The sequence below is a fragment of the Sus scrofa genome, chromosome 13 (genome assembly GCF_000003025.6).
Source record: "Sus scrofa isolate TJ Tabasco breed Duroc chromosome 13, Sscrofa11.1, whole genome shotgun sequence".
Taxonomy (NCBI): Eukaryota; Metazoa; Chordata; class Mammalia; order Artiodactyla; family Suidae; genus Sus; species Sus scrofa.
Genome location: NC_010455.5, coordinates 206438040 through 206446463, shown reverse-complemented (window position 1 = coordinate 206446463; position 8424 = coordinate 206438040). Strand labels below are relative to the sequence as shown.

General features: G+C 62.6%; 1 long non-coding RNA gene across 1 annotated transcript; it reads left to right on the top strand.

The window, feature by feature from the left end:
- On the top strand, nucleotides 794-5435 carry LOC110256500. Its single transcript, XR_002338092.1, has 3 exons — nucleotides 794-3638; nucleotides 5058-5096; nucleotides 5400-5435. It is a non-coding gene; the product is annotated as an uncharacterized LOC110256500 (long non-coding RNA).

The window sequence follows — 8424 nt, the reverse complement described above, 5'->3', positions numbered from 1 at the left end:
GGCATCTCCAGAGGACGCTAGACCCCCAGCGCGGGTGTCGGGGTCTCCTGGTGCCCTCCCGGGGTGCCTGCCCCGCCCTCCCTGCGCTCCACGACCCACGTGGCTGGGGAGTATCTCTCTGGTGAAATGACCCCCTCCCACCGCACACGCGTGTTTCTGCCCGACACGCACACTGTGCCGTGAGCGGGGGACCCCCGGGGGGACACGCCGGCCTTCCGGGTGGACAAAGGCGGAGGGCAAAGCAGGAGGCAGAGCCGCTGCCCCCACCCTGCCCGCCTCCCCTCCTCCTGGCAGTACCGGCCTCTTTCAGCCCTAGTCTCAGCTGGGAGTGAGGACCCAGCTGGGCACAGCATGGGCTTTGCGGGGGGCAGGGGGTAGGGATGTGCCCGGGCCATGTGCCCAAAGCCTGGCCTCCAGCAGGGTGCACAGGACACACCTTCCTCCTGGACTGAACGACACATCCCATCCCCATGCCGCTGCTGGGTGAACAGGGCTGGCTGCCTGTGAGGCCTGGGCTTTATTTGGGAAATGGCTCAGGGGGCCTCCCCTGGCCTGGGGGGACCTCGGGGCAGCCTTGGTCCTAGGGCCCAGGGCTCAGGGCGCAAGGGAGTTGCCAGCAGGGCAGACCCAGGGCAGGCGAGGGCCAGCGAGGGCCAATCTGAGTCCTGTCCTCTGGGCCAGGCAATGCCCTCCCTGCTTATATTTAGGAAGGATGGCACAAGTCCCCAAAACCAACTGCTGCCCTTGGGTGCCAGGCCCGTGCTGAGCCCTGAACCCGGGGCCTGGAGCTGCTGCAGCCACCCTCAGAGGGCCTGTCCTGGGCTGGGCAGGTGGTCTGCCCTCCTTGGGAAAAAGGGAAATGAAAACTCAGAGGGAAGTGCCCTCCCCAGGCGGGCATGGCAAGCGGAGGGCAGAAAGTCACCTTGGGGGCAGCAGGCACTGGGCTGGTCTTGGTTCTAGAAGCTCAAGGGCTCCTGGGAGGAGCACTGGGCCCCCTGCCCGCTTGCTGCCAGAACCCGAGACACGAGTAGAAACACATCAGGGCGTCTTGGAGCAGCACCCCGGTCCCCCGTCTTTACTGCTCGTGGCTTCCCGGTCCAGCTTAGGGACGGGCTCCTCCAGAGCAGCCAACCAAGGCCTAGGGGGCTGGGCTACCCCCAGCTCTGCCCCGCAGTTCACATGGGGTGAGACCCTGGCAGAGCTGACAGGGGCGTGACAGCATCATGGCCCAGGTGCCTCAGGGGCCCTGTTTGCTCTTAGGGGACACGGCTGTCCCTCTGTAAGGAAAACCTCCTTCTGAGCTGTCCCCGAGCTCAGGAGGTGGCGGGGCCATGGCCAGGGCCCACGGGCCAGGCACCACTGGAGATGCCCCAGAGAAGGACCGCAGGGAGCCAGCAGGGAGGTGCTGCAGCCGAGCCACTGCCAGCCGGGAGCCTTGGGCACAGCGCCTGCATCTCCACCAGTGCTGGGTCTGGCCAGCAGGCACCACAGCCCTGGGGGTGAGCAGGGGCAGGACCCCCGTGCAGGGCGGCACCAGGGCCAATGATGTCCCAGCTGTCACACACGATCACTCGACCTCACGCCCACTCGTGTTTCCAGCGCCCAGAGGAGGAAGCTGACCCAGGGCTCAGCTGCAGAAAGCAGAAGAGGGCCTGGGGCTCTGCCCCCAAACCTCACCCCGTCCGGTGGCCCCCGATTCCTACTTCCTCTGAGTGTGATGCTCACTCTCCATGGCCTTTTCTGAGCAGGTCAGGGACAGGACAGGGTGGTGGGCTGCTCTGTGACTGTGCTTGCACGCCTGTGCACACACGGGCGCAGACCTGGGCACAGGTGGGCACAGAATCCCGCGTTCCGACTTAGTCCTACTTGGTCACTGTGACGGGCTTGAAAGCAAATGTTTTGTCCTGGTGCCACACGGAGGAGGAAGCTGAGGTTTGAGTGCTTCAGTGACTCAGACGAAACCCAGCAAATCAGCTGGTGTTGGCTGGTGTGACTCGCGGTCAGGTGCCCGGGAGCCCAGGGACTGTGCTCTTGACCCTGGGGGCTGGGGGGACAGCTCCTGCCAGGAGGAGGGCGTCTCGTGTTGGTCTGCGTGACTGCGGTGGGGCAGGGGCCACGGGGGCCGAGATGAGCAGGGGGAGAGTGACCACGGGGAGAGGAGACCACAGGGAGAGGTGGCCATGGGGGCAAGTGACCACAGAGGGAGAGGTGAACTGGGGGAGAGGTGACTTCTGGAAAGAGTGGTCACAGGGGGAGAGTGACCACGAGAAGGGGTGACCTCAGGGGGAGAGGTGACCTCAGCGGGGAAGTGACCACAGAGGGAGAAGAGGCCACAGGGGGAGAATGACCAGGGGAAGACATGGCCTCAAGGAGAGGTGACCACAGGCAGAGGTGACCTCAAAGGGCGAGGTGACCTGAGAGGGAGAAGCAACCATGGAGAGAGGTGACCACAGGGGTAAAAGTCGCCACAGGAGAAGTGACCAGAGGGAAAGGTGACCACGGGGAGAGGTGACCATGGGGAGAGAGGTGACCTTGGGGGAGAGGCCCCTGTCCCTGAGAAGGACACCAGGGGAGCAGCACCCGCCCTGCCGAGCAGGAGAGCAGGCTGCCACTGGAAAAGGGCACGGGGGGGGGGCTGTGCTCAGGAGCCCCGTTTCCTCTGGACCTGGAGGCTGGCCTGGGGGCCCCTGCTGCTGTGCCAGGGGTGCCCCCTCGGCAGAGCACCTGCTCCGCCCCCAACACCGTGCCCATCATCAGGACACTGTGGTTCTGGGGCTCCGGGGGCTCTGGACAGCTCCAGCTGCTGACGGCCCCCGTGCCGGCTGCTGGCCAGGCGGGGCCTGCTGAGAGCAGGTGTCCCCATGACACGGGAGGGCGCCGTGTGCACCACGCTGCCCGCCTGTGCAAGTGTGCGAGGGTGCGCCTGTGTGTGTGGTGCATGTGGGCATGGGTCCCTGTGTCCGCAACCTCTGTTGTCACGGGGAACACACTGCAAGGTTGCAACAATGCAAAGCGTCCTGGAGGGGCTGGGGGTGGAGCTGCGGGTCTGTGTCACGCGTGACTCGAGGAAGCCTGGAGGAGGTGATGCTGAGGCCCGACCACCTCAGCTCCGGAACACGCCACGTGGGTTCTCCTTCCTGTGGAGTCCTGTGCAGCCAGGCAGAGGGAAATGGACCTTTACTGTAAACTGGGCTCCCCGGAGCCTTAGTTTATTGTCAAATATTATCACAAAGACCTGCCTCAAAGAAGGTCCTTGTGGTGGTGGGGGGGGATGCTCGGCTGATGCTGCAGGTGTGGGCAGAGCCTGCTCGGCCAGCCGGGGGCTCCTGCGGATGGCCCAGCGGGCGGGATTTCAGGCGGTGTGTGTGGGGGGGTGTCTCCCTGTCCCTTGGGCCGGCCTTGGCCTCAGGGCAGAGCTGAGTCCCAGGCTTCCTGGGCGTGAATTGGCTTTCTGCACACACTCCTCGAAGTTATTGCATAAATGAGGGTCCCTTTCAGGTGGCACTTCATCCTTGACGTTGACACGGAGAAACTAAGACGACCTTTTCTTTGCTTATTTTGGGAAAAACCTCAGAGCCAAAGGCAGAGACCCCAGCACACATGACGCTGAATTCCTTCAGACAAGGCCCTGCTGGGAGGTGAGGCTGTGGCCCCCTGAAGCTCTGCCTGGCGGAGGTGCCCCCCTGCCCCCGCCTTGGCCCCAGGGCAGCAAGGGCCCCGCCCTGCCTGGGAGGTCTGGCAGCTTCTGGGTTTCCAGGTCCAAGCTGGGCTCTGACGCGGGGCAGAAGCCTCTGTCTAACTCAGAGTGCCTCCCCGCCGTCTCCCCCGAGGCGTGACCCAGTATGGATGGATGGACTGCCAGGGAGGTGCCTCCCCCCTGGGCAGGGGTTCAGGCGACTCCTGCAGGTCCTTGAGCCCCTGAGAGGCTTCCCTCCTTGCTCTGACTGCACTCGGCTCATGACCTTGGGCTGAGGACGTCTGATTAGCTTGTCCAGGCAGGGCCCATTCGACCACCACACCCACCTTGAATGAGGACCAGCGTGGCTTTCAGGGGCTGTGACAAGCTCCTGGACTGGCTCTGTGCCTCCGAGAGCCCCTCCCAGCCTGCCTGGGGCTCTGAGGCTGGGCCTTCCCTTGTCACCACGTGTCTCTGAGTGTGAACCAGCCCCCGAACCAGGGAAGGGGGGTGGCTCGGGCCTGGAGCCCCCTCTCCGTGCCTTGGGGCATCCCCCAGGCCCAGGCGAGGTCAGGGTTGAGATGCAGGGGTGGGGGCTCTGCAGCCACACGATGTGGGGCCCAGCGTGGGGTGAACACCAGGCGCCCGTGTGTGAAAGGACAAAGACGGTCAAGGCGCCAGCACTGCTGCAGGTGCCAGCCCTTCCCAGCTGGGGCCTGTGCACCTGCGTGGGAGCACCTGGGAAGCCCAGGGGCCTGGGGTCGGGGTGCCCAGGCTGGAGGCGAGGGTGCTGGCTAGGAGCTTTGATGGGTCCCCTGATTCAAGGCAGTGGGGGGGAGACGGGGAGGCAGAAGGGGAGGGAGGAGAGGTCCTTTGTGGCTAAATGGAGGGTTTGGGAGGGGAGGACCTGACGGTGTTGTTTTTACTGGGCAGGATCGGATGGGAGGGACACAGGGATTTTAGGAAGAGGTGCTGTGGTCCAGGCATTCAATCGCCCTGCTGCAAGAAGTTACAGGCCAAGAATCTATTATTTGCAAATTTTGTTTGGTTGCTGGGAGTGTGCTTAATAACCTCGCGGATCCAGGTTGCCACCCATAGAATCCCCAGCTCATGGCTTTGCGGCACCTGGCCTCCTCCCCTGCTGCTCCCTGCCCGGACCCGGCCCTTCACGGCCATCTCCAACTGCGTGTAGCCCCTGCCTCCATCCTCTCTGATGTCCATGGGGGTCCCTCACTGGGATGCTTTGCAGCCTTTGCCTGAGTAGCTGCATGTGTCCTTCAAGACCAGCCCTACCCTTGCCCTTGTATCCACAGTACCTCTGCACACACCTACCTTGAGTGCCCAGTATGTCAACCTGGCATTCCTGGTCTCTCTGTTGTAGGTAGAACTCTCTTGGTCCAGAATCTCACTTCAAATGAATGTAAGTAAAAAAAGAAAAAAATGAAATTTATTAGCTTACATTAAATACATCACCCAGGAGCAGCTTCAGGCATGGCTGGATCCAGGAACTCAAATGATAGTCTCAAGGCTTTGCCTCTCTCTACATGTCTTGATTCTGCTTGTCTTTGATTGACTTCATTCTGGGAGTCAATTCTCTCCCCATGGCGGGGCGGGAGGTGGCCTTTGGCAATCTTACATTAGCAGCCCAGTCGGAAGAAACTGACATTCCAGCCACTCTACAGATAAGTCTCAGAGGGGTTCTTTTTCTGTTTGTTTGTTTTAGGGCTGCACTCATGGCACGTGGAAGTCCTCAGGCTAGGTGTCGAATCGGAGCTATAGCTGCCGGCCTACACCATAGCCAAAGCAACGTGGGATCCAAGCCGAGTCTTCGACCTCCACCACAGCTCATGGCAACACAGATCCTTAACCCACCGAGCAAGACCAGGGGTTGAACCCGCAACATCATGGATACTAGCTGGATTCTTAACCCACTGGGCCATAGCGGGAACTCCCAGAGGGGGTTCTTATGACATGGCTTAGGCCATGGAGCATCCCAGAACCAACCCCTGTGGCTGGCTGACAGGGTATGTGTCTTTCTAATGCCTGGGGTCAGCCTCAGAGAAAAGAGAGCTGTGTTGGCGTCTCAAATGGCCATGTCCCAGAATCTGGACAGAGGGGGGTTAGATCTTTGCGAGAATGTAAATGAGAAGGTCTGCCCCGCGGGTAACAGAACGGCCTGCTCCAGGAGTGGGCAGTGAGGCCGGCGGGAGCTGGCTTCCAGCAGGCTGTGTGTTTCCTGGGGCTCCCCCATCAGCTGGGGCCAGCTACGTCCGAGGCCCCCGCTCCCTGAGGGACAAGAGGGGACGTCCTGCCTTACCGATGCTCCCGAGCCCCGAGCTCCCACCTGGGGCTCACACATGTTTCCCAGCGCGTGCTCCTTGTCCCCTCGCCAACTCCCTCCTTCCGGCTTCCCTCTATTTACCAAATGCAGACAACAGCTTCACACTCACTGTAGTCACTCCCCTTACACCTCCGCAGTGTCACAGGTCGTTGCAGAAAAGGCAGAAAGGCCAGCACTCCCGTGAGCTCCCTCCGGACATGCCCAAGCCCCGAGGCTCGCCTCCGTCTGAGCACGGCGTTGGCTTGTGTTGGCCGGTGGCAGCGCGAGCCAGGCCTCACGGGCCCTCCTGGGCCTTGTGCGGACCCTACTCATGCCCAGTCACTCCAGGTCGCCGGGGGCAGGCTGTGTGTCCCCCGGCAGCCGCCCTCTCGCAGGCCGCTTGCCGTCTTGTCCCCCTCGGTGAGCTCAGCTGCCGTCTCCCAGGGCGCGGGCTTGGGGTGCGGGAGGCGCCCTTCCCCTCGGCCCCGCATCCTCCAGGCTGGCTCCCCCAGGGCCCCCCAACCCTGCTGGACGCCCCCCTGTCGCACTCTCATGCGTTAAGCTCTGCGGGGAGGTTTGGGGGCCACCAGGGGTGCTCAGTACCTCTGCCATTTTCAACCTCGGCCACTGGATCCCCAGCTCCGGTAACGGTCTCGCTCAAACTGGAATCTAGCTTCTAAGCTGGCACCCAGCCGCCCTCATCTCCTGGGCCTCATGCCTCCCCCCCCCCATTTTTTTCTTTTTTTTAGGGCTGCACCTGCGGCATATGGAGGTTCCCAGGCTAGGGGTCCAATCGGAGCTACAGCCGCCGGCCTACACCACAGCCCCAGCAACGTGGGATCGGAGACGCGTCTGCAACCTACACCACAGCTCATGGCAACGCCGGATCCTTAACCCACTGAGCGAGGCCAGGGATCGAACCCTCAACCTCATGGATGCTAGTCGGGTTCTTAACCCACTGAGCCACGCCGGGAGCCCCTCATGCCCTTTGGGAATCCCCTCCGGCACTGGGACTGAGAGGGTCAGTGACATCCAGGACAAGGTCACACACAACACGGTGGCTTCCGTCGTCCTCTCTTGGGTCACTCACTCTTGGGGAAGCCAGCGGCTATGGCGTGAGGACACTCAGGCAGCCCTGCAGAGAGGTCCACCGGTGGGGGACAGAGACCTCCTGCCCACCGCCACGTACACAGACATTCTAGAAAACAGAACCTGCAGCCCCGGTCACACCTCTGGATGAGGCAGCCTTGGCTCAACTGGCTGCAGCCTCGCGGTGAATAAACCCTGAGTCAGAACCACCCAGCTGAGTACCTCCTGGTTCCCTGAGCCACCGAAGCTGAGGGGAGCGAAGGTTTGTGGGTTTAGATTGCTACGTAGATCACTCCTTTCCGCGTGTGTGTGTGTGTACGCGTGTGTGTGCCCATGCCCTGTCCTCCCCGGGCTTTCCTGCCCCAGTGGCTACAAGGTCAGTCCCTGCTCCTCCCCTCCCTCAGGTCCGGGGGGGGACACAGCCTCTCCTGGGCCACCCCCAGGACACTGCCCACCCCTGCCTTGCTTGCGAAGGCCTGTCTACCCTCTTGCAGATTGTGCCTCTAAGAAACACTCCTCAGACGACCCAGCTGGATGGGAACATCTATTTCCCGTCAGGCCCACACCTGGAACGACCCTCCCCTCCCGTGAAGTCACGGCCGCTGCTGTCGTCGGAAGGGACTTTCCCAGGTGGAGAAATCTGGAAGCAGCTTTCGCTTTTCTCCCTGGGGCATCCTCCCTCCGCAGCAGCGGGGACTGGTGGAACTTTTCCTCAAGCGAAATCAGATGCAAGTGGTCTTTGTTCTCTTCCTCCCCGGGGGTCAGGCTCCATAACTAATTACTCACAGGCGGCGGGTTAGAACACACTTCTGGGTTCAGTGGTCAGGCTCTCAGCCTCCCCTCTGTGTGGGAAGCTCGGTCTCCGGGGGCCCTGGAGCCACAGTCCCCTGGCAGAGGGTCTGAGGCTCCCGGGAGGCCCTGGCCCCGCGCCCGTCGTGGGGCGGGAGTCACCCGCCCGCAGCCTGGGAAATTCCCTGGGAGCCGGGATTTCCTCGCTGGGATATTGTTTTCCCTCCGCAGGAAGCCCAGGCAGCCACGTCTGTTCCTGGCAGCGATCCCGCCGCAGGCTCGGAGCCCCTGAACTTCCAGTCCGCACACCTGCTGGGTCCTGTGGGATCCGGGGCAGCACCAGCCAGGGTCCTGGCGCCCTGGGCCAGGCCCGGAGCCTGCCTTTGTTTAAAAGCTTGACGTTTTGGAGTTCCCGTTGTGGCTCAGCAGCTGAAGGACCCGACGTCGCATCCTGGGACAGGAGCTGAGGCAAGACTGGGCGGGGGAGGGGGGGGAGAGGCGAGTCCACAAGGGCCCAGAGCGGCCAAAGCAGGGCCCTGACAGGTCCCTT